General features: G+C 44.0%; 1 pseudogene; it reads right to left on the reverse strand.

The window, feature by feature from the left end:
- Positions 1–1,431: 1,431 nt before the first annotated feature.
- LOC139029422 (coiled-coil domain-containing protein 148-like) overlaps positions 1,432–27,604 on the reverse strand; it is a 51,285-nt pseudogene continuing 25,112 nt past the window's right edge.

The raw sequence follows: 27,604 nt of genomic DNA on the forward strand, positions 1-27,604 counted from the left end.
GATAAGAATTACAGACCTCTACATGCTTTGTAAGTAGGAAAACCTGCAAAATCGGCAGTGTATCAAATACTTGTTCTCCCCACTGTATATTACCTGTACCTGCAGCCAGGTTTCCAAGTTGCGTAAAAAGCTATTCAACTTCATATCAATGCAAATATGCTCTCTCACTGGCCTGGGAAAATGCTATTTATATTATGACTTATTCTGGACAACTGGTTAGCGGTTTTGATTGAATAGGGCTAAACAGTCTTTGTGGAAGACTTGAATCCTGTGGAGTCAGTGTCCCGTCTGGGTGGCTGGACTAGAGAACCTCCTTGGCATACAGTGTGTTGTGGAGTCCTTCTACCCGGAGGGCCTGTTCAACCCTTACTCTTTGATTAGACCCAATATGGAAAGCAACAGAGGGAATAGAGTAGTAATAGGGCTCTGGTCAAAAGAAGTGCAGTACACTGGAAATACCGGTGCCATTTGGGATGCACACATTGTACGGTCCAAAAGGCGTCAAAAAAAATATGAGGACGATACTGTTACACCCTTGTCTGTCATTTTTTTTTAAATATTTTGGTATTCTAGTCAAACGTGTCTGTGTTTTCCTCACATTCCTCAAACCAAGGTCAGTTAGTCATTGATCACAAATTTCAATTGGAGATGATCTGACAGTCACTGGCCTGATTACACAATAGACTGCAGGTAAACCAGTGTGCTCTCCTGCACAGTGGAGTCATGACACAATGTACCAGACAGACGGACTGTATGTTGATTCACCCACCGGCCTTGATGGGAAGCCGCTTGAACGTCTGACTGCATGAGGGTAACGTTTGGTTTAGCAAGGTCAAACATTGTTGTGAATGATTTTCTGGGGTTTTTGTCAGTGAGTGAGACAGAAAAGCAGTAAACACAAAATAGTACATTGACACATGTTAACAAACTTTGGAACTAGTGGAGAAAACCAAACACTTAAAGCAACGGTGTCAAACATATGGCTCGCATCCGGCCCACGAGGGGGTCTGATCCGGCCTAGAGGGCTTTTGAGCAAAACAAAATTATAATACAAAATGTTTAAAGGCCTAGTGGAGTCAAAAATGTGATTTTCTGTGTTTTATATAAACTGAATGTACAAAAAATTAGGAACACCTTCCTAATATTGAGTTGCACAGTTTTGGTCTTCCATGGTGACAAAAAGAGAGTTAGCAAAATTCTAGCTTGAGAAATTGCTCTTTGCTATGAATCCATTTAAAAATATATATTTTTGACAATTTTAATTGAAAACAATCACAGGAAGGGGGGACTCCATAATTTCGAATAACTACAACCAAATCGAAARTGTGTAGAATGTCACGCGTCTAACTGCCAGAGAGGGGGAGCTGCCCTTGATTACACACACCTGTCACCATCATTACGCTCCGGTGCGCAATATTGGACTCACCTGGACTCCATTACCTTGTTGATTACCCCCTCTTTATCTGTCTGCTCCTCACGTTATTCCCTGTGTCAGCATAGATATCGTTATTTTTCCCCTGTTCAGACGCTGGTCCTGTCCTGGTTCATGTCTGTTGTTCATTAAATGTTCTCCCTGTACCTGCTTCTCGTCTCCAGCGTCGACCCTCACATAGAAGGATAATGGACCTACATTCATACAGTTTCTTCACTGTGTCCAGCTCGCTGATAAAAACCTAAAGATGGATTGAGAACTATGTATTTTTTTTGTTAAACACCTCCCATCATTCTCTCTGTGTCTGGCGCTGCCGTTTCTCCCACCTTGACACTGTGGAGGGTGGGGAAAACACTTCCAAAAACCCATATGATGTTTGCCTAGTAATTTCCTTGTATTTCTCCATCTCACCAGTAAGTGGCAGTGATGCCTCAAAAGCAACATGAAACAGTGGGTCAAAACCTTCCACAAATCTTCCCCGGCATAGCATTTTACATGGCAGATCCAATCAGGGCAGCTAATGGGAAAAAGTGCTGATAAGCGACGTACCTAATTTCTCYCGGCCCCCAGACGACTGTCTCTTCTCTTCCAGGCGTTCGAGCTCCCGCGCCTCCCTCTGCTCCTTGCGCTGCAGCAGCACCTCCTCGCACAACTAAACCCTGAGGGCAGAAGGGACAGAGAGCGGGAAGGGAGAGAAGTGGCCAAGGACATCAGCCTCAGCCCAGAAACCACCTATCTGTGGTGGCACAGCGGCCCTGCAGGCTGAGAGAGCTTTACGAGCTGCTCCTCACATCTTATCTCCCCTCAGTCCCCATGTCCTCCGTCCTCCTCACCCTGTCCTGACTAACTCAACATCTCTCTCATTCTCCTAGCACGGTTTAAATGCCAGAGATTGAAAGGAGGATAGAATTTTAGCAAGGACCATGGATAAAGAGGAGACTGTACCGAACAGAAGAGAAAACACGACATCGAATCATACCAGTGGTTCGTGAAACGCATGGGATATTTCCTCAAATGGTCATGGACTTGTGTATACATGTTCATAAATTAGTCATTGTTAAACATAAACAAAGAATAACATACAGAACATCATCCATAGCCATGGAGTGAACTGTCGAGATCTCTCCTTTAGTGTCCTTGAGGCGAAGCTGCTGCTGCTGCAGTCAGGGCCCATGGTGCATGCTTACCTTTCCTTATCGCCCTCAGCTTGCTCTGCCCATGAGTCTCCTCAGCTCTGTTAGTCTCGCTGACCTCTACTCTCCAGCTCCTCTCTCTTCCTCTGTTTCTTTGCGTAATACAGGTTCACCCAAGATACAGAGGAACAAACATTCCCAACACAAAGCAACTCAAAAGTTTACAATGCCCGCAGCGAGTCAACACGAAGGAAACACTATTGATTGTGACACTGCGAAATCAGATAAGAGTAAATCAAATGAATGAGATAATATTTCATTGTCTGCAAGATGATGGTGGAGAAGTATATGTAATCCATTTCAGCCTAAACGACATCATTAATCAGAGATTCTCCCAGCTGTTCCGTGCTACCGTACCAAGCCCCACAAGAGAGGCGCAATCAAACAGTACCGGCTCCCCTACACACCCTGGGGGGGATGCCAGGGGCAATGCGGGTCAGGGACCACACACACTCCAACACACACGCACGCACAAACACACACAAAAACACACACGCTGACTCTCACACACACCATTTTACCTCCTTCAGCTGAATATGCAATGAATCAAGCTAATGAAAATCATCATGACCCATGCCTCGCCTAACAAACATAGATAGGTCGTTTCCTCCTGACAACATTATAATCCATGGAGTTAAAAACATTCAAATGAACCTGGGCCACACTAACATTGAATGGATACTAAGCTGTTATTATAGACCGTCAGAGAATCTGAGGAGCGCAGAACAAGTTCAAACATAGTATGACTGGGGACAATGCAATATGCTGGAGAGGGTCGGGTGTAAGGGGTCTTGACTTTTTCTTTCTGCAGTGACCTCATGGCCAAGTCTCCTGCTCCCTCCTCAGTCTGTCCTCCTCTTCCTCCTGCTGCCTGGCAACAATGGCTGCCTCCAACCTGGCAACCTCCTCCTGATAGACACGCCATTGCTGCAGCTGGACACGCACGCACAGACACCCACGCAAAAGAACAAGCACGAGCGTGCGCCACACACACACACAAACACACACACAGAAAAGAACAAGCACACACACACAAATAAACACAGAGGCCCGTAGGTTAGTGCCGATACATGATTTGCCTCTCTTGACCAAATCACATTGCCAGATCCCCAGCTGGGTAACAGCCCCAGAGTCTGGTGACGAATGGAAGAGAAAGAGTGGTGTTGAAACAGCACCCCACAGCACATCTGTGTTAGAATACTTCAGGACAGTACAGAGACCCAGAAAATCATGCTCCCACACCGTCCCTTTTCCCTAATGTACAGGTAACTGCCAAAATAAAGGAAACACCAAAATAAAGTGTCTTAATAGGGCATTGGGCCACCACGGCCCACCAGAACAGTTTCAATGCACCTTGGCATAGATTCTACAAGTGTCTGGAACTCTATTGGAGGGATGTGGCACCATTCTTCCACAAGAAATTCCTTAATTTGGGGTTTTGTAGACGGTGGTGGAAAACACTGCCTCAGGCGCCACTCCAGAATCTCCCATAAGTGTTCAATTGGGTTGAGATCTGGTGACAGATGGGGGCATTGCCATCCTAGAAAAGACCACTCCCATCAGGATAGAAGTGATTCACAATATGAAGGTGATCACTCAGAATGCCTGTGTATTTATTGGTGTTTACCTTGCACTCGAAGGGGCCATAACAGAGCTGCCAGAACCCTCATTTACTCAAGTGTTTCCTTTATTTTGGCAGTTACATYCAGCTCTTTATGCCCTACCTTGCACAACACTTATTTCATCAACGACATACTGCCAAGAACCGTGGTCTCACAGCGACACACACACAACACATACAGTACCACCCACCCAATCAGACCTGTGAAAAAACACACACTCTACATGTGCAATCAGTCTCTGTGAAAGTGTGAGTACACACGCATGGGCACGCATATGCACACACACACACACACACAAGCACACATACACGCACACACAAACACAGTTGTTGAGGAGTGAGTGACAGGTTGGTTATGCATCGGGGTCCCTGTGGCAAGATGTGCAGTGAAGTGTTGCATTCCAAACAGGCAGACAGATTTACAGATTCATCAACACAGAGCTTAGGAATCCCCCAAAGAGAGCCAAGCATTAACACAGTCTATCACACATTAGCACCAGTAATATCATCAAATCAATCAGCCTGCCTGCCTGAGAGGAACCAACAACTGGCTGCTGTCTGTCTGTTTGGGGAAAGCTTTGAGGAAAGGCCCTACCCTGACTTAATCAAATGACATTGAGATCTCAAATGGCACCCTATTCCATATAGTGCACTACTTTTGAGTACTGCACTATATGGAATAGTGCACTATGAGAATAGGGTGCCATTTGGGACGCTGACTTAGTGTTGGAAATATATGGAGTTTCATGTTCGCATTAAGGCTCCTCAGACTGGCCGTAGATCAGACCTGTGGGAGGTTGTCTCTCAGGCTTCAATCTGTCAGTATAGTGTCTAGTCATCCTTGTTGTCGTGAGAGAGACAGAGAGAGACAGAGAGAGAGAGAGAAGTATGTATCAGATGCTCAACATGCTCGGCTTTGACTCTAGGGGAACAATAAAACAATTCAGTGGAACTGGCTTCGAGGTCCAGAGCTGAGTTTGAGGGATGTACATGATTAAATACAAATCTTAAAATCAACTATTAACCACTGGATTCTCCAATTACAATGAATGAACTACAGGACAAAATACAAACCCTCCAACCCAAAAAGGCCTGTGGTGTTGATGTCCCAGACCTGCTACCTGTCCCAGACCTGCTGTTTTCAACTCTCTAGAGACAGCAGGAGCGGTCGAGATACTCTAAATGATCGGCTATGAAAAGCCAACTGACATTTACTCCTGAGGTGCTGACCTGTTGCACCCTCGACAACCACTGTGATTATTATTATTTGACCCTGCTGGTCATCTATGAACATTTGAACATCTTGGCCATGTTCTGTTATAATATCCACCCGACACAGCCAGAAGAGGACTGGCCACCCCTCATAGCCTGGTTCCTCTTCCTAGGTTCTGGCCTTTCTAGGGAGTTTTTCCTAGCCACCGTGCTTCTACGCCTGCATTGCTTGCTGTTTGGGGTTTTAGGCTGGGTTTCTGTACAGCACTTTGAGATATCAGCTGATGTAAGAAGGGCTTTATAAATACATTTGATTTGATTTGTTGATGGTATCCTAAATGAAATGATAAAATGTACAGACCACAAATTCCAATTGGCTACACTTAAACTTTTTAACATCATCCTCAGCTCTGGCATCTTCCCCAATATGTGGAACCAAGGGCTAATCACCCCAATCCACAAAAGTGGAGACAAATTTGACCCTAATAACTACCATGGGATATGCATCAACAGCAACCTTGGGAAAATACTCTGCATTACTATTAACAGCAGATTCGTACATTTCCTCAGTGAAAGCAAATGTCAAATTGGCTTTTTACCAAATTACCATACGACAGACCACGTTTTCACCCTGCACACACTAATTGACACACAAACAAAACAAAACAAAGGGAAAGTCTTCTCATACTTTAATTGATAAAAAAAAAAAAGCCTTTATCACAATTTGGCATGAGGGTCTGTTATACAAGTTAATGGAAAGCGGTGTTGGGGGGGAAAACATACGACATGATGAAATCCATGTACAAAAACAACAAGTGTACGGTTCAAATTGGCAAAAAACATACACATTTATTTCCACATGGCCGTGGGGTGAGACAGGGATGCAGCTTGAGCCCCACCCTCTTCAACATATATATCAACGAATTGGTGAGGACACTAGAACAATCTGCAGCACCTGGCCTCACCCTACTAGAATCTTAAGTCAAATGTCTACTGTTTGCTGATGATCTGGTGCTTCTGTCCCCAACCAATGAGGGTCTACAGCAGCACCTTGATCTTCTGCACAAATTCTGTCTGACCTGGTCCCTGACAGTAAATCTCAGTGAGACAAAAATAATGGTGTTCCAAAAAAGATCCAGTTGCCAGTACTACAAATACAAATTCCATCTAGACACCGTTGCCCTAGAGCACACAAAAAACTATACGTACCTTGGCCTAAATATCAGCACCACAGGTAACTTCCACAAAGCTGTGAAAGATCTGAGGGACAAAGCAAGAAGGGGCTTCTACGCCAACAAAATTAACATAAAATTCTACATACCAATTAGGATCTGGCTAAAAATACTTGAATCAGTTATAGAACCCATTGCCCTTTATGGTTGTGAGGTCTTGGGTCCACTCACCAACCAATAACTCACAAAATGGGAAAAACACCAAATTGAGACTCTGCATGCAGAATTCTGCAAAAATATCCTCTGTGTACAACATGAAACACCATGCATTCAGAGCAGAATTAGGCTGACAGCCACAAATTATCCAAAATCCAGAAAAGAGCCATTAAATTCTACAACCACCTAAAAAGAAGCGATTCCCAAACCTTTCAGACAAAGCCATCACCTACAGAGAGATGAACCTGGAGAAGAGTCCCCTAAGCAAGCTGGTCCTGGGGCTCTGTCCACAAACACAAACATAGCCTCAGGACAGCAACACAATTAGACCTAACCAAATCATGAGAAAACAAAAAAGATAATTAGTTGACACATTGGAAAGAATTAAKAAAAAAAACGAAGCAAACTAGAATCCTATTTGGCCGTAAACAGAGAGTACACAGTGGCAGAATACCTGACCACTGTAACTGACCCAAAATTAAGGAACGCTTTGACTACAGTATGTGCAGACTCAGTGAGCATAGCCTTGCTATTGAGAGAGGCCACCGTAGGCAGACCTGGCTCTCAAGAGAAGACAGGCTATGTGCACACTGCCCACAAAATGAGGTGGAAACTGAACTGCGCTTTCTAACCTCCTGCCAACTGTATGACCATTTAGAGACACATATCTATTGGGTGAAATACCACATTGTGCCATCACAGCAGCAAGATTTGTGACCTGGTGCCAAAAGAAAAGGGCAACCAGTGAAGAACAAACACCATTGTAACTATAACCCATATTTATTTATTTTCCCTTTTGTGCTTGTACTATACAACACTGAATATAGCCATAATAAGACATTTGAAATATTCCTTTGGAGATTAATGTTTGCTGTGAATTTTTTATTGTTTATTTCACATTTATTTATTTTTATTTAAAAACAATTGTAGTTGAAATGTACCCCTTTTTCTCTCCAATTGGTGGTATCCAACTGGTGTTAGTCTTGTCCCATCGCTGCAACTCCCGTACGGACTCGGGAGATCGAGAGCCGTGTGTCCTCCAAAACACGACCCAACCAAGCCGCACTGCTTCTTGACACAATGCCTGCTTAACCCAGAAGCCAGCCGCACCAACGTGTCGGAGGAAACACCGTACACCTGGCGACCGTGTCAGCTTGCACTACGCCCGGCCCGCCACAGGAGACATTCCTGCCAGCCAAACCCTCCCCTGACAACACTGGGCCAATTGTGCACCACCCCATGGGTCTCCCGGCCGCGAAAGAGCCTGGAACCCAGAATATCTAGTGGCACAGCTAGCACTACGATGCAGTGCCTTAGACCACTGTGCCACTCGGGAGGCCCTGTTTATTTCACTTTTGTTTATTATCTATTTCACTTSCTTTGACAATGTAAGCATTTGCAATTCATCTAGCGAGAGCGAGAGAGAGTGAGTCCTAACATTTGATGTTAATGAGCAGCCTGTGGATATTGCAGCAGCAGGTTCTGTGGGTGGCGTCCTCGTCCAGACTGAGCTCTAACGAGTTTAGAGGTATTTCTACATGACACCCTTACGTCTTAGATGAGTTCGCTGTAATTGCAACAGCACTAACATGGAGTGACCCTGCCTGAAGCAGACAACCCCAGAGTGGAAAACAAACACTTCCCATGCATGAGTACCGGACAAAGCTCTTACAGTGCATTCGGGAAAGTATTCAGACCCCTTGACTTTTCCACATTTTGTTATGTTACAGCCTTATTCTAAAATGGATGAAATAGTTTTTTCCCTCATCAATCTACACACAATACACCATAATGACAAAGCAAAAACAGGTTAAGACGTCTTTGCGATTTTTTTTTTTTTTTTTACTGAAATATTACATTTGCATAAGTATTCAGACCCTTTACTCAGTACTTTGTTGAAGCACCTTTGTCAGCAAAACCAGCCTTGAGCCTTCTTGGGTATGACGCTACAAGCTTGGCACACCTGTATTTGGGGGGTTTCTCCCATTCTTCTCTGCCGATCCTCTCAAGCTCTGTCAGGTTGGATGGGAGCGTCGCTGCACAGCTATTTTCAGGTCTCTCCAGAGATGTTAGATTGGGTTCAAGTCCGGGCTCTGGCTGGGCCACTCAAGGATATTCAGAGACTTGTTCCAAAACCACTCCTGCATTGTCTTGGTTGTCTGCTTAGGGTCGTTGTCCTGTTGGAAGGTGAATCTTCGCCCCAGTCTGAGGTGCTGAGCGCTCTGGAGAAGGTTTTCATCAAGGATCTCTCTGCACTTTGCTTCATCTTTCCCTCGATCCTGACTAATCTCTAAGTCCCTGCTGCTGAAAAACATTCCCACAGCATGATGCTGCCACCACCATGCATCACCGTGACGCTTGGAAATCAGGCCAATCTTGGTTTAATCAGACCAGAGAATCTTGTTGAGTGCCATTTAGAATACTTATGTAAATAAGGTATTTTTTAAAATATTTTTTCTGTACAAATGTCAAAAAAACTGTTTCCCCTTTGTCATTTTGGGGTATTGTGTGTATATTGATGAGGAAACAATTCAATGTAATCAATAATTTTTTTTACTGCTGTAACGTACCAAAATGTAGAAAAAGTCAAGGGGTCTGAATACTTTCCGTAAGCTTTTTCCGAGCCAGAAAAGTCAGGTCAGGAGCCTATTTCCTGTTTCTCTAGCGTGAAGCAGCTTGATGCACTGGTACACGCCCTGGAAAGTCTGTCGCAGGGCTTGTTATTAATGACTGAGTTAGACAAAGACTTAGATACTCAAGGATTGCTGCACATTACTGTAAGGTACTGGAAAAGCCAGAGTGCATGGATGTCAGCTCTCTGTGTCAACGTACAGTATATTACGTATTTTGAATGTGATATCTGAGTCGAAATAGCCATGCAAAGTCTACTGACGACACAAACATACTGTACGAAAACACGGAAAATCGAATATCTTCCCTACATCAAAACAATACTTACAAACAGACAATCAGCGTATTGTGATTTAAAAGTCCCATTTGATCAATACCTATTTTGTGTGCACTATTTCTCAACCTGAGAGGCTACTCTCACAGGTACATTCTCTGTCTCCAATGGCACCCAATTCCCTACACAGTGCACTACTTTTGACCAGAGCCTACAGAGGTAATAGAGTGCCATTTAGAACACAAACTTTGTTACGTAACCAATGGAGGTGAAAAAACCCACCAGAGAAAATGTAGGTTTTTAAAACCCTTGATAACTAGCACACATATTGCACCATCAATCAAACTCTGCTCTGGCCTAGATAAGATAGCTGGGTGCTTGATGCTGGGAATGTGGAGAAATGTGAGGGAGGCAAAAAACCTGGTTTTGTGTGTGTGTGTGTGTGTGTGTGTGTGTGTGTGTGTGTGTGTGTGTGTTGTGTGTGTGTGTGTGTGTGTGTGTGTGTGTGTGTGTGTGTGTGTGTGTGTGTGTGTGTGTGTGTGTGTGTGTTTTCTTCCATTGAAATCCTTGGGCGGGCCACCTACGTGTTTTTTCGGGGTGCATAAGTCCAACCAGTGTAAAAAATATATATTTTTGAGAACTAACAATTATCACACTTTTTTTGGATTGTCCGAATTGCCCTTCTGTACATGCTCTACAGATGTTCATACTATTAAAAAACCATCTGTTGATAAGCAACTGCTTGCTAAGGTTACAGTTAGGGTTAGGTTTATAATAAGGGTTAGGGTAAGGGTTAAGGTTAGGGCTACGGTTAGGGTAAGGGTTAAGTTTAGGGTTAGGATATGGGTTAAGGTTAGGGCTATAGTTAGGTTTAGGGCTATTGCAGATCGTTAGTTGAAATGTTACTGAAAGTCTGCAGAGCATCTACAGATGGACTGTCCAAATAAAGTCTTACAGATTTTATTATGTTTGAGCAAAACAACACAACATTAGCCATGACAGAATCCATAGAATTGCAGGAAATGTGCTTTAAAACAGCAACATTTCTCTCAGCTCCATGGAGAAATGTGTAGAATTGTAGGAAATTGGCATAAAAATATAAACATTTCTCTACACCACAAAGCTGGGGTCTCTAAAATGTGAGCTAAAATACAGCCGTGGCAACAGGCCGACTGCACCCATTGCCACACCTCCTGTCACAGCCTCCTCATGCCCACCTCCAAAGCTCCTTTTTGATAAAAACAAAATATGTGTGTGTGTGTGTGTGTGCCCCTGCACGTGTGTGTGTGTGCATGCATCGTGTGTGCATGCTTTGTTCTGTCAAGTTAGCCTTTTAGCCGGTCTTAGTGTTTATCATGTCCTCTACTGAATATGACTGTGTACGTATGAAGAACCAAACAGCACAGTGTAGTGCCCATCATAGCCAACTGAGATCTTAAACTAATCTTACTTCATCTTCCCCAAGCTCCAGAGAAAACACTGAAAACATTTGAACTGATTGGATATGTCTTGCTTATTTAGAGTTGGATGAAAATGAATCTTTGAGAACACAAGAGGACTAATATGCTCATTACTCACAATCATCACTAAAATCTTACTTTCTGTGCCTTGCTGCCAAGTACAAACATACTGTTTGAACATGGCAGCCTTAAAAAATGATGACTAAATCGAGAAATGTCAGAATGATAAAAGCATAGCTGCTTTTTACATCTGTAAACCCTGCCTTCCCTAAAACAATGAGTGGTCAGCCAAGATATTCACAGAATCAATTTGTACACTTCATTGTACAATAAGAAACAGTGATGGTGAAGTGGATATGAAGATTGAGTGTGGCACTGTATGGAACCACTGTAGATCTCGCCATGCAATACTACACTTCTGGCCATTATTGTGGTAATTTCGAGGGAGAAATACAATGTGAGTCTCAAATAGCACCCTTTTCCCTACACAGTGTACTACGTTTGACCAGAGCCCTGGATAAAATAATTGCACTATATAGGGAATAGGGTGCCAGTCTGGATGTGTCAGGGGAAAAGGATAGTGTACACTCCACTCCAGTCATGTGACTTTAAAGGTACAGCACACTAGGCCTTTGGTTTCAGGATGATATGTCCTGTGGGAGATCAATTTGACCCAGATGAGTGTTTAATTATTGGGAAATGGCAGCTCAAGCACCTTGTGTGGTCCACACACAGTCTTACCCAATACCCACTTAAGCCTCTCTAAACACCAGTCCATTAGGCTTTCAACACAGAACACCTGCCTGAACACAAGTTAATTTATAACAGTGTTGTCGCTACTGCCAAGTACTACAGATAGCACTGACTAAAAAATGAGCTCTTCCCCCCTCTTGCCAATTAAACCTCCCTCTTTGTCTCCTTTTCAGCATCTGGTGTACAGGGTTGATTTCCAACGCAATGCATAATCTATTTGGTTCATTTGTTGATGTGCTAAGCATAATAGTTAATCAAATATCTAAACGGGAGACAGCTGTGGAGGAGTAAATGAAGAACGTAAACAAGGGTATTTGGGTTCAAGTAGCCTAACCATGGCAATGTCCTTACATGTGGTAGTGTTAAGTAGGGGCCAGAACAATGTACTCTGATAAAAAATATATAATCAAGTCAGTGAACACGAAGTCTGCTAGTACATTGTGTGAAATATCTTAAGAAAATAACTGTTGTTTACATTACATTATTTCAATTTCAGCTAGCAGAGGTGTTTCTTAACTAAACTCCACCTTTCTTGGAAATGACCTAGTCTAGTTCTCCATTCCATATTCATCTCATAGAAATGTGCCAACTCATTCTCCATGTACCAACATGGGTGAATTTCAAATCAAGATGATGTAGCATCAATAAAACTACAATCAATCTGTAATGTCATAGAAAAACATTTTTAGATAATGATTGATTTCATCTCTGTCCAGACGTACAGTAACAGACTTGATTTCCCCCACTCCCATGGGAGTTTCTTCAGCCTAGTTTCCCCTGATCCATGCCGCCATCGGTGCTGCCTGATCCACAGGGTAGCTACCAGGGGAGTCATGCACCCCAAAAATCTGAGGGGGCACAAATTATGTGGGGGGGGTATCTGGTATTTTATTAGGATCCCAATTAGCTGTTGCAATAGCAGCAGATAGTCTTCCTGGGCTCTACACAAAACATGAAATAATACAGAACATTAATAGACAAGTACAGCTCAAGGACAGAACTATATACATTTAAAACGTCACACATAGCCTATATATCAGTACATACACAAAATATCTAGGTCAAATAGAGGAGAGGCGTTGTGCTTTATCTGTTTATGAAACCAGGTTTACTGTTCACTTGAGCAATCTGAGATGGAAGGGAGTTCCATGCAATCATGGCTCTATATAATACTGTACGTTTTCTTGAATTTGTTCTGGATTTTGGGACTGTGAAGAGAACCCTGGTGCCATGTCTGGTGTAGTAAGTGTGTATGTCAGTGCTGTGTGTAAGTTGACTATGCAAACCATTTGGAATTTTCAACACATTGTTTCTTATAATAAAAGAAGTGATGTAATCAGTCTCTCTTGTTGCTGTCTCAGGTTCTTGTTTGTTACTGCCTCCTTTGTCTATCCTCTTCTGTTATGGCCTGTTCTTTTCTTCTAGTGCCTTTCTCCATCATATTTTATTATTCTGTTGCTGTCTCTATGTCTTGTCTGGTGTCTCTCTCCATCCTATTTTATTATTCTGTTGCTGTCTCTATGTTTGTCTGGTGTCTCTCTCCATCCTATTTTATTATTCTGTTGCTGTCTCTATGTCTTGTCTGGTGTCTCTCTCCATCCTATTTTTTATTCTGTTGCTGTCTCTATGTCTTGTCTGGTGTCTCTCTCCATCCTATTTTATTATTCTGTTGCTGTCTCTATGTCTTGTCTGGTGTCCTCTCCATCATATTTTATTATTCTGTTGCGTTCTCTATGTTTGTCTGGTGTCTCTCTCCATCCTATTTTATTATTCTGTTGCTGTCTCTATGTTTTGTCTGGTGTCTCTCTCCATCATATTTTATTATTCTGTTGCTGTCTCTATGTCTTGTCTGGTGTCCTCTCTCCATCATATTTTATTATTCGTGTGCTGTCTCTATGTCTTGTCTGGTGTCTCTCTCCATCATATCCTATTATTCTGATGCTGTCTCTGTGGCTTGTCTGGTGTCTCTCTCCATCATCTACTCTTCTTTCTGTTGCTGTCTCTGTGTCTTGTCTGGTGTGTCTTTTTAGTTTTTCAATCTTAAACGGTCAAGGGGATACTGTGGTAGCTTAACTTGTTTTGGGCCTGTGTCTGGGCCACCTAAATCAGCCTCTTCCCTACTATTTACCCCTGGCTGCTGCTGTTCTAAGTGCTCAACTGGCCTGCTGTTCTCATCTGTCCTCCTCCTTGGCTCACTCCTATGTCATTACTTAGTTTTAAAGGGTGACTGCACTTGCTGATTCGGCCTCGTTTTAGATTTGGTTCATTCAATTAAGTCATTGAATTCACTAAATATACTGTTAAATAACTCTGACTGACACCCAGTCGCTTAAGGATGCTGAGTGCTAATGCTAGCTTATTAGCATCAGCCAACCCTTATGCTGAGGGAGACTACTAGCTAGTTAGCTCCGACCCAACCTTGCACAAACCTGTGGCTAACTCTGCTGCTGTAGCACTTTGACTTTCTGGCTGTTCTGCCCTCTCCATCTCATTCACTTCTGCCTTAACCTGCTCGCTTTTTTCGCCACTGTTTCGGAATAAGTTCACAATATCCATATTTGCTCTGTGTTATGTAACAGGCGGTTTTCTGAGTCATGACATTGACATCTAACCGGTGCTGTAGGGGTGGCCGAGGGGTCAAGGGACATGAGCGGTCCACTACGTTGTGAAATTTCGACCAGTCACAGTAGGCACCTCGTCACTCGAGGGGCTTCTTGCAGTGCCTGCTACTGCCTAGCTCAGTATATTGTATTGTTTATTTTTGTCATAAAAATGTGTCAGTTAAAAAAAATAAAAAATACTGCATAGTATGTGTGGTTATGGAAACTCATATCATACTGACATGTAAATATATATTTAAAAAAATATATGTATGTAAATAAAACTGACTCAAGGAAACTCAAGGAAAATTCCACAAATTATCTTATAACAAGGCACACCTGTTAATTGAAATGCATTCCAGGTGACTTCCTCATGAAGCTGGTTGAGAGAATTCCACGAGTGTGCAAAGCTGTCATCAAGGCAAAGGGTGGCTACTTTGAAGAATCTTGTAAGGACTGGGTGTCGGAGTGCGAAGTCAAGCGCAGGAAACAGAGGGTGCAATAACAAATGTTCTTTTAATGAACACTGTGAAACTATGCCACCCTTCTAAACACTGGGTGCTCTTGTAACGGATGTGAAATGGCTAGCTAGTTAGCGGGTACGCGCTAGTAGCGTTTCAATCAGTTACGTCACTTGCTCTGAGACTTAAGTAGGGTTCCCCTTGCTTCTGCAAGGGCCGTGGCCTTTGTGGAGCGATGGGTAACGATGCTTCGTGGGCGACCGTTGTTGATGTGGTGCAGAGGTCCCTGGTTCGCGCCCGGGTCGGGGCGAGGGGACGTACTAAAGTTAACTGTTACATTGATGCTGTTGACCCGGATCACTGGTTGCTGCGGAAAAGGAGGAGGTTGAAAGGGGGTGAGTGTAACGGATGTGAAATGCTAGCTAGTTAGGCGGTACGCGCTAGTAGTGTTTCAATCAGTTACGTCACTTGCTCTGAGACTTAAGTAGGGTTTCCCCTTGCTCTGCAAGGGCCGTGGCTTTTGTGGAGCGATGGGTAACGACGCTTCGTGGGTGACAGTTGTTGATGTGTGCAGAGGGTCCCTGGTTCGCGCCCGTGTCGGGGCGAGGGGACGGTCTAAAGTTATACTGTTACACTCTCATAAAACTACCCTAGACACGGGGGGAACGAAAACAGTCCAGTACCAACGTACACACGTAGTTTGACACAAACACCACGCTTACCAACTAACAATCCCGCATAAAGAAACGGGCGGGCCGGCTGACTGATAAGCCCAACTAATTACAAACAAAATACAAAACAGGTGCACCCAATAACCACATAAGGAGGGGGAGAAAAGGATCAGTGGCAGCTAATAGGCCGGTGACGACGACCGCCGAGTGCCACCCGAACAGGAAGGAGAGCCTGCCTCGGTCGGAGTCGTGACAAATCTAAAATCTAAAATGCATGATTCCATATGTGTTATTTCATAGTTTTGATGTCTTCACTATTATTCTACAATGTAGAAAATAGTAAAAATAAAGAAAAGCCCTTGAATGAGTAGGTGTGTCCAAACTTTTGACTGATACATATATATATACATATATAAGGTTCGGGGTAGGATCAAAATCATCCGGGGCCGAAGCACCGGACGCCCAGGCCTAATGACGACACTGGGACAGACATCTCCCCATCTTCACAACCATTGACTTAATATGGCTTAATATGGCCATTTAAATAAATCTGAAATATATTTTTCCTTCAATCTAGAGCCATATCATTTAGTCAGGGCTCTAAATGAAACATTTTCATTTGTAGCACTGGTGAAATTTAGAAGCACCAGAAAATAAGATTTATTTAATTGATTGAGATACAGGTTATATTGGGCCTATAAGAATTCTAGATACTTTTGAGCAACATGTTTTGCCTAGAAACGAATATGTAACACTGCAAATACATTTGTTTGTTATAAAAGCTAAAATATTAGTATGAATACCTGTCATTGAAATTAAAAAGTCATTTGTGGAATATACATTTGTTATATTGTGTAAAAGCACTATTTTCCTTTTGAGATGCATTACACTTAAAATTGTACACTGTCTCTTTAAAAAGGTCAAGTTTTGGGATGACGCGACATGCAAGAAGCACCTTTTTCCGTTATTTCTGTGCCCCCACATGTTTGGGCATACTGGTCAAGTTACCAGGTTGTTTGTTAGCTAACAAATGGTTAACGATGTCAACACGCGAGTAGTTTTAGAATGGCCCACGACATGGTTTATGAAAAATGTGGTCTCGGCGATCCATTATAGGAAGATAAAAATGTTGCGCCCTTAATTAATATTGGTCAGATGTTTTGACCTGGTTGAGCTGGAAGAACGACGTTTTCGCTGTAGTAATGATGCAACAATGACGCTAACGAATCTGCATTCACTTGTTTCTTTAGGGCACTCAAAGCCTTATTATTACAACAATTATTATCTGGGATATTTTTTTCATAGTCACACAGTGCTCCCAAAATAAAACTCCTGGTTGCACAGCAAAATATTTTGTCGCATATGCGGCCAAATTGGTCGCACTTTAAAGCCTTGCATTTAGTTATTGCTTGCTTCTCTCAAGTCTACCAACCTTGTCAGCAGGCATGCCAGCTCAGATTGTTAGACAAGCTAGCTACTCTAATCTGATTAATACCCTGAAATGGCTTCTTGGTAGATAATTATGAGGTTGGGAGACTGGGAACCTATCTGGGCTAGCTAAAGCCAACTTCATAAAATGTCTAGGTGGGTAGTAATATTACAGAGAAGAAAATACCACTATTTATTTTTTTAAACAGGACAAATCTGAGGGGGCTTGGTGTCTCTGGTAGCTAGGTTAACACACCAGGGCCTGGTATTGCACATTACACTAGCCTGGCCAGGGGGAAGAGTTGTACTTCAGAGCTGCAGTAGTCAATTTGGCCCAGAAACATTTATTCTGGAGCTCTTCCCACTGCACACCATAATAACCCACAGGAGAGCTGCTCAGTGGGTCATCAGTCTACAGCACACAGCCCAGCTCCCAATGATGCCAGCAGCAGGCCTTCTCCATCACCACCACCAGGCTTCCTCCAGCTCCATCGCCACCACCAGGCTTCCTCCAGCCCCACTACCAGGCCTCTTCCAGCACCACAACTAGGCCTCTTCTAGCACCACCACCAAGCATCTTACAGCACCACCATCAGGCCTCTTCCAGCACCACAACCAGGCCTCTTCCAGCACCACCAGGCCTCCTGCAGCACCACCACCAGGCTTTTCCTCCAGCCCCTCCACCACCAGCCTATTTCCAGCCACCCACCACCCACCAGGCTCTTCCAGCCCACGACCAGGGGGATCGGGGTGTGTGTCGCAGGGTGTAGTAGGCCTGGCGCTCGCGTGGCATCTCTTGTTCTTCCCGAAGCCCCACCACCAGGCCTCTTCCAGCACACCACAGGCCTCTTCCAGCCACCACCACCAGGCCGCTTCCAGCACCCCCACCTGGCCTCTTCAGCCCCACCACCAGGCCTCTTCCATCCCCACCACCAGGCCTCTTCCATCCCCACCACCAGGCCTCTTCCAGCACCACCACCAGGCTGCTTCCAGCACCACCACCCAGGGCTCTTCCAGCACCTACCCACCAGGCCCTTCCAGCACCCCCACCTGGCCTCTTCCACCCACCACCAGGCCTCTTTCCATCCCACCACCAGGCCTCTTCCAGCCCCACCACCTAGCCGCCTCTTCCAGCCCCTCACCACCTGGCCTCTTCCAGCCCCCCACCAGGCCTATTCAGCCCCACCACCAGGCCACTTCCAGCACCCCCACCTGGCCTCTTCCAGCACCCCCACCTGGCCTCTTCCAGCCCCACCACCAGGCCTCTTCCAGTACCACCACCAGGCTGCTTCCAGCACCACCAGGCCTCACCTCAGGCTCCATGATTTCAGTAAATCACAGAGAGGATCATGGGGACGCTTGAAGGGTGATAGGGGTAGGGAATCATACTGAGACCTTTTCAACATGTCCCCTCAAATTATGATATAAATACAACAATGTTTGAATTGTGCATAAAATGTTTGATAAACCAATTTAAATCATACATTACCAATGCTTTACAATAGCAGGTAATGAAATATACTGAAAAAATATATAAACGCAACATGCAACAATTTATACGATTTTACTGAGTTACAGTTCATATAAGGAAATCAGTCAATTTAAATAAATGCATGAGGCCCTCATCCATGGATTTCACACGACTGGGAATACAGATATGCATCTGTTGGCCACAGATACAAAAATGTAGCAGCGTTGATCAGAAAACCAGTCAGTATCTGGTGTGACCACCATTTGCCTCATGCAGCGTGAGACATCTCCTTCGCATACAGCTGTTCAGGCTGTTGATTGTGGCCTGTGGAATGTTGTCCCACTTGTCTTCAATGGCTGTGCGAAGTTGCTGGATATTGTTGGGAACTGGAACACTCTGTCGTACATGTCGTTCCAGAGCATCCCAAACCTGCTCAATGGGTGACATGTCTGGTGACTATGCAGGCCATGGAAGAACTGGGCCATTTTCAGCTTCCAGGAATTGGGTACAGATCCTTGTGACATGGGGCCGTGCATTATAATGCTGAAACATGAGGTGATGGCGGCAGATGAATGGCACGACAATGGGCCTCAGGATCTCGTCATGGTATCTCTGTGCATTCAAATTGCCATTGATAAAATGCAATTGTGTTTGTTGACCGTAGCTTATAGCTGCCCATACAATAACCCACCGCCACCATGGGGCACTCTGTTCTCAACGTTGACATCAGCAAACCGCTCGCCCACACGACGCCATACACATGGTCTGCGGTTGGGAGACCAGTTGGACATACTGCCAAATTCTCTAAAACAACGTTGGTTGCGACTTATGGTAGAGAAATTAACATTCAATTCTCTGGCAAAAGCTCTGGTGAACATTCCTGCAGTCAGCATGCCAATTGCACAATCCCTCAAAACTTGAGACCTCTGTGGCATTGTGTTGTGTGGCAAAACTGCACAATTTAGTGTGGCCTTTTATTGTCCCCAGCATAAGGTGCACCTGTGTAATGATCATGCTGCATAATCAGCTTCTTGATATGCCACACCTGCCAGGTGGATGGATTATCTTGGCAAATGAGAAATGCTTAATAACAGGGATGTAAACAAATTTGTGCACAACATTTTCGAGAAATACGCTTTTTGTGCATATGAACATTTCTGGGATCTTTAATTTCAGCTCATGAAACATGAGACCAACACTTTACATGTTGCATTTATATGTTTGTTCAGTGTAAGATAATGAAATTGCAAAAGTGGATTTCATCCTGATGAATATGTAAATCATTGTTCATTTAGCAAGGCTCCTGGAAACAGAGACAAAGGATGCAGAAACAAAGCATTTGTAAGAAGGCTGACAGAATGGCAAGGGGAATCCATCTTGTGCTCTGTTCGTGTCACTGTGTCAGGATGATAAAGGCTCTGAGAAGCCAGGAGAGATTTGGCTGGAAGGAGACTTCCATCTCTGCTCCAACTCCACTCCAGCACAGAAATATACAGTATGACTATAATGGGATTCATATAAGGTAAGGTTGGTAAAGACTCTGATTAAGTTGGCAATGCGCTTGAATCATCGCACAAAATGCATGAATTCCCTCTATTACAGTCTGTGCATTGTGCACCGAGGGAGCCATCTATAGGTCATGGGCCTACGCTTTTTTTCTCTATGTGGGCCACAGATATGATTTGATCACTTTTACCATAAGGTGTTGGTGAGGCACTGATGATGTCCATCTAGTGTATGTATTTTGTTGTATCTACTGTATGGAACAGTATGTGGGCCATAGATAGGACAGGCCAAGTGATGTTATCGTCAACATGTACATGACAACAGTGCGTGGGAAGCCACATGTGTACAATGGCCAGTTACACCAGGTCATTAGGAGTTAGAACAGGTCTTAGAGCTTTGTTATCTAATCAGCTTCAATACGACTTAAACCTCCAAGCAAGCATGCTACAGACGGCTACAGAAACAAACAGAAGGTGTTCATCATTGACACGGAAACCTAATTGTGATGCCACTTCAGCAACAGTGAGGGAGTTTTTCCATGTACGCAACTCGCTTGTTGAGCGAACCAAACATTCCCTAGACAGTTACATCATGTCAGCAAGACAAGGCTGTCCTTATTAGCTTGTTAGCATTCACAGCCCATCTCCAGTGGCAGCCCAAACCGAGCGTGAGAAGCTAGCTGGCAACAGGAAGTGAGTGTCAGTAAGCTGCCTCCTTAGTGAAGACCTTCTGCACAGTCAGACAGAGCGTGCATTTGTATTTATTAAGGATCCCCATTAGCTGCTGCCAAGCCAGCAGCTACTCTTCCTGGGGTCCAGCAACATTAAGGCTGTTATATACAATAAAAAATATTACATCACATTACATTTCATGCCCTCAGGCCACTACTCTGCTACCACATTTCTGCAATACAAAATCCCATGTGTACGTGTGTGTGGAGTGCGTGTGTTATCGTGTGTGTGTGTATGCGTGTGTCTGTGCTTGTGTGTGTGTGTGTGTGTGTCTCTTCACAGTCCCTGCTGTTCCATATGGTGTATTTGTATCCGTTTTTAAAATCAGATTCTACTGCTGGCATCAGTTACCTGTTGTGGAGTAGAGTTTCATGTAGCCATGGCTCTACAGTGCATTTGGAAACTATTCAGACGTTTTCCACATTTTGTTATGTTACAGCCTTATTCTAAAATTGATAAAATTGTTTTTTTCCCTCATCAATCTACACACAATAGCCCATAATGACAAAGCAAATTTTTTGCAAAGTTATTAAAAATAAAGCGCTGAAATATCACATTTACTTAAGTATTCAGACCCTTTACTCAGTACTTTGTTGAAGCACCTTTGGCAGCGATTACAGCCTCGAGTCTTCTTGGGTCTGTAATTACAAGCTTGGCACACCTTTGGCAGCGTGTATTTGGAGAGTTTCTCACATTCTTCTTTGGAGATCCTCTCAAGCTTTGTCAGGTTGGATGAAGAGCGTCGCTGCACAGCTATTTTCAGGTCTCTCCAGAGATGTTCGATCGGGTTCAAGTCCGGGATCTGGCTGGGCCACTGAAGGACATTCAAAGACTTGTCCCGAAGCCACTCCTGCATTGTATTGCCTGTGTGCTTAGGGTCGTTGTCCTGTTGGAAGGTGAACCTTCGCCCCAGTCTGAGGTCTTGAACGCTCTGGAGCAGGTTTTCATCAAGAATTTCTCTGTACTTTGCTTCGTTCATCTATCCCTCGACCCTGACTAGTCTCCCAGACCCTGCCACTGAAAAACATCCCCCAGCATGATGCTGCCACCACCAAGACGTGACACTTGGCATTCAGCCCAAAGAGTTCAATCTTGGTTTCATCAGACCAGAGAATCTTGTTTCTCATGGTCTGAGTCCTTCAGGTGCCTTTTGGCAAACTCCAAGCGGGCTCTCATGTGCCTTTTACTGAGGAGGGGCTTCTGTCTGGCCACTCTACCATAAAGGCCTGATTGGTGGAGTGCTGCAGAGATGGTTGTCCTTCTGGAAGGTTCTCCCATCTCCACAGAGGAACTCTGGAGCTCTGTCAGAGTGACCATCGGGTTCTTGGTCACATCCCTGACCAAGGCCCTCCCCCGACTACTCAGTTTGGCCGGGCGGCCAGCTCTAGGAAGAGTCTTGGTGTTTCCAAACTTCTTCCGTTTAAGAATGATGGGGACCATCAATGCTGCAGAATTGTTTTGGTGTCCTTCCCCAGATCTGTGCCTCGACACAATCCTGTCTCGGAGCTCTACGGACAATTCCTTCCACCTCATGGTTTGGTTTTTGTTCTGACATCTACTGTCAACTGTGTGTTCCTTTCCAAATCATGTCCAATCAATTACATTTTCCACAGGTGGACTCCAATCAAGTTGTAGAAACATCAAGGATGATCAATGGAAACAGGGTTCACCCGAGCTCAATTTCGAGTCTCATAGCAAAGGGTCTGAATACTTATGTAATTAAGATATTTCTGTTTTTTATATTTATAATATTTAATACATTTGCTAAAATGTCTAAAAACCTGTTTTTGTTTTGTCATTATGTGTTATTGTGTGTAGATTTCAGATTTTTTGATTTTTTTAATCCATTTTAGAATATGGCTGTAACATCAAGGGGTCTGAACTTTCCGAAGGTACTGTATGTCTGCTCTGGACTTTGGGATGGTGAAGAGACCTCTGGTGACATGTCTTGTGGGTTATGAATGGGTGCATTCAGCATGTCAGTACTTCTTTCAAAAACAAGTAGTGATGTAGTCAATCTCTCCTCTACTTTGAGTCATGAGAGATTGACATGCATATTATTAATGTTAGCTCTCGGTGTACATTTAAGGGCCAGGCGTGCTGCCCTGTTCTGAGCCAATTTGTGGCACCTGACCACATGACTGGACAGTAGTCGAGGTGCGAAAAAACTAGGGCCTGTAGGACCTGCCTTGTTGATAGGATAGATCCCAAATGGCACCCTATTCCCGATATAGTGCACTACTTTTGCCACGAGCTCTGGTCAAAATAGAGCACTATATAGAGAATAGGATGCCATTTCAGTGTGCTTCATGTACCTCTACCCTTTCTCTGAGTCGGGAGAAGATGTCCTGCTGGTGCTGGCGGTCTGTGTGGAGGGCCAGCTCCTCCTGGTGGGCCTGCCTGGCCACCTCCATCACCAGGGCTTTTCGGTCCTGCTGCCAGCTCTGGGCCACCGCACGCAGCTGGGTCAGGGTGAAGCGATGCCAGTCAAAGCTCGGCTCGTGTTCCGTCTGCAACAAGACAGCAAGGAGATGTAATTACAACTAGAACAGAACAGGAGTCTAGTTTTCTAAACCTTTATTTAACCAGGAAAAGGCTCTTGAGGTTAGAAACCACTTTTGCGAAAGGAACCTTTTGCTAGGTTTATGCAGCGATATAGCCTGTCACAACAGTGCTGTCACAAGTTTATCGTAACATATAATATCTAACAACATACTGTATATAGCATATATGCAGCATAGCAACATGTAAGCCTGTATTCATACATTCGATTAGACTAACGTGCTAAAGCAGATATACAGAGATTACGGAGTAACAACCAGGTCTTGATATTGGCTTTAGATACGCTATATATACAAAAGTATGTGGACACCCCTTCAAATTAGTGGATTCGACTACTTCAGCCACATCATTTGCTGATAGGTGTATATAATCGAGCACACAGCCATGCAATCTCCATAGACAAACATTGGCAGTAGAATGACCTTAATGAAAAGCTCAGTGTCTTTCAATTTGGCACCATCATAGGATGCCACCTTTCCAACAAGTCAGTCCGCCGAGTGCTGAAGCGCGTAGTGCGTATAAATCATTTGTCCTCAGTTGCATTACTCACTACTGAGTTCCAAACTGCCTCTGAAAGCAATATCAGCACCACTGTTCATCGGGAGTTTATTGAAATGGGTTTCCATGGCCAATCAGCCATCACACAAGCCTAAGATCACCATACGCAATGCCAAGCGTCGGCTGGACTGGTGTAAAACTCGCCGCCATTGGACTCTGGAGCAGTGGAAACACGTTCTCTGAAGTGAGAAATCACACTTCACCATCTGGCAGTCTGACAGACAAATCTGGGTTTGGCGGATGCCAGAAGAACGCTACCTGCCCCAAAGCCTAGTGTCAACTGTAAAGTTTGGTGGAGGATGAATAATGGTCTGGGGATGTTTTTATGGTTCGGGCTAGGCCCCTTAGTTCCAGTGAAGGGAAATCTTAACGCTACAGCATACAATGACATTCTAGACAATTCTGTGCTTCCAACTTTATGGCCACAGTTTAGGGATGGCCTTTTTGTGTTTCAGCGAGACAATGCCCCTGTGCACAAAGCAAGGTCCATTCAGAAATGGTTTGTCGAGATCGGTGTGGAAGAACTTGAGTGGCCTTCACAGAGCCCTGACCTCAACCCCAACGAACACCTTTGGGATGAATTGGAACACCGACTGCGAGCCAGGCCTAATCGCCCAACATCAGTGCCAGATCTCAATAATGCTCTTGTGGCTGAATTGAAGCAAGTCCCTGCAGCAATTTTTCAATATCTAGTGGAAATCCTTCCCAGAAGAGTGGAGGCTGTTTTAGCAGTGACAGGGGGACCAACTCTAGTATGAGATGTCAAGCAGGTGTCCACATACTTTTGGTCATGTAGTGCACAGCTGAAGTCAGAAGTTTACATACACCTTAGCCAAATACATTTCAACTCAGTTTTTCAATTCCTGACATTTAATCCTAGTAAAAAGTCAATGTCTTAGGTAAGTTAGGATCACCACTTTATTTGAAGAATGTGAAATGTCAGAATAATAGTAGAGAGTGATTTATTTCAGCTTTTATTTCTTTCATCACATTCCCAGTGGGTCAGAAGTTTACATACACTCAATTAGTATTTGGTAGCATTGCCTTTAAATTGTTTAACTTGGGTCAAACGTTTCAGGTAGCCTTCCACAAGCCTTCCATAAGTTGGGTGAATTTTGGCCCATTCCTCCTGACAGAGCTGGTGTAACTGAGTCCGGTTCGTAGGCCTCCTTGCTCGCACACACCTTTTCAATTCTGCCCACAAATTTTCTATGGGATTGAGGTCAGGGCTTTTTGACGGGAATGCTAATACCTTGACTTTGTTGTCCTTAAGCCATTTTTCCACAACTTTGGAAGTATGCTTGGGGTCATTGTCCATTTGGAAGACCCATTTACGACCAAGCTTTAACTTCCTGACTGATGTCTTGAAATGTTGCTTCAATATATCCACATAATTTTCCTTCTTAATGATGCCATCTATTTTGTGAAGTGCACCTGTCCCTCCTGCAGGAAAGCACCCCCACAAGATGCTGCTACCCCCATGCTTCACGGTTGGGATGGTGTTCTTCGGCTTGCAAGCGTCCCCCTTTTTCATCCAAACATAACGATGGTCATTATGGCCAAACAGTTCTATTTTTGTTTCATCAGACCAGAGGACATTTGTCCAAAAAGTACAATCTTTGTCCCCAGTTGCAATCCGTAGTCTGTGTTTTTTATGACGGTTTTGGAGCAGTGGTTTCTTCCTTGCTGAGCGGCCTTTCAGGTTATGTCGATATAGGACTCGTTTTACCGTGGATATAGATACTTTTGTACCTGTTTCCTCCAGCATCTTCACAAGGTCCTTTGCTGTTGTTCTGGGATTGATTTGCACTTTTCGCACCAAATGCGTCTCCTTCCTGAGCTGTATGACGGCTGCGTGGTCCCATGGTGTTTATACTTGCGTACTATTGTTTGTACAGATGAACGTGGTACCTTCAGGCATTTGGAAATTTCTCCCAAGGATGAACCAGACTTGTGGAGGTCTACAATTATTTTGGTCTGATTTCTTTTGATTTTCCCATGATGTCAAGCAAAGAGGCACTGAGTTTGAAGGTAGGCCTTGAAATACATCCACAGGTACACCTCCAATTGACTCAAAGCTTCGAAAGCCATGACATCATTTTCTGGAATTTTCCAAGCTGTTTAAAGGCGCAGTCAACTTAGTGTATGTAAACTTCTGACCCACTGGAATTGTGATACAGAGAATTATAAGTGAAATAATCTGTCTGTAAACAATTGTTGGAAAAATTGCTTGTGTCATGCACAAAGTAGATGAACTAACAGACTTGCCAAAACTATAGTTTGTTAACAAGATATTCATGGAGTGGTTGAAAAACGAGTTTTAATGACTCCAACCTAAGTGTATGTAAACTTCCGACTTCAACTGTACGTGGTGTAAAATTGACTTTTCCCTTTATGGTAAAATGTTCCGGAGGAAACCTCTAGGGTTTTCCATGAGGGGTGTCTGTAGCTATTTATTATTGTGTCAGCGATCACACAGAGGCAGCTTCACTTGGCTACCTTATTGGAACGGAGGGAATGATGTTAATCTATGTTCTAATAGTGGCTAACTGCCGGTGTGAAGGCATTATGCGGCTGACTGGTTTTATTGAAAGTGAGTGAGCTGACAGATCTGCCAATGTAACATACGGCGCCGCGCCAGAGGCAGCCGAGCACATCTTGTTTATTAATGCACAACTTTACAACTTCAAGATGATCCATCATCCTTTTCCTTCTCTGTCCCTCTCTCTCCGTTTCTTTCTCCCTTGCTCTTTTGGAATTTGTGAGTGTGTGTGTTTCACAGTGTGTTCAGAAAGTATTCAGAATCCTTGACTTTTTCCACATTTTGTTATGTTACAGGCTTATTCAAAGATGTATTAAATTGTTTTTTCCCCTCATCAAACTACACACAATACCCCATAATGACAAAGCAAAAACAGGTTTTTAGAATTTTTTGCAAATGTATTACAAATAAAAAGACAGAAATACTATATTGACATAAGTATTCAGACCCTTTGCTACGAGACTCAGAATGAAGCTCAGGCGCATCCTGTTTCCAATGATCATCCTTGAGATGTTTCTACGACTTGATTGGAGGCCACCTGTGGTAAATTCAATTGATTGGACATGATTTGGAAAGGCACACACCTGTATATATCAGGTCCCACAGTTGACAGTGCATGTCAGAGCAAAAACCAAGCCATGAGGTCGAAGGAATTGTCCGTAGAGCTCCGAGACAGGATTTTGTCGAGGCACAGATCTGGGAAAGTGTTGAAGCGCTGAAAGTCTCCAAGAACACAGTGGCCTCCATCATTCTTAAATGGAAGAAGTTTGGAACCACCAAGACTCTTCCTAGAGTTGGCCGCACGGCCAAACTGAGCAGTCGGGGAGAAGGGCCTTGGTCAGGGAGGTGACCAAGAACCTGATGGTCACTCTGACAGAGCTCCAGAGTTCCTCTGTGGAGATGGGAGAACCTTCCAGAAGGACAACATCTCTGCAGCACTCCACCAATAAGACCGTTATGGTAGAGTGGCCAGACGGAAGCTACTCCTCAGTGAAAGGCACATGAGAGCCCGCTTGGAGTTTGCCAAAAGGCACCTAACTCAGACCATGAGAAACAAGATTTTCTGGTCTGATGAAACCAAGATTGAACTCTTTGGCCTGAATTCCAAGC

The sequence above is a fragment of the Salvelinus sp. IW2-2015 genome, linkage group LG2 (assembly GCF_002910315.2).
Source record: "Salvelinus sp. IW2-2015 linkage group LG2, ASM291031v2, whole genome shotgun sequence".
Taxonomy (NCBI): domain Eukaryota; kingdom Metazoa; phylum Chordata; class Actinopteri; order Salmoniformes; family Salmonidae; genus Salvelinus; species Salvelinus sp. IW2-2015.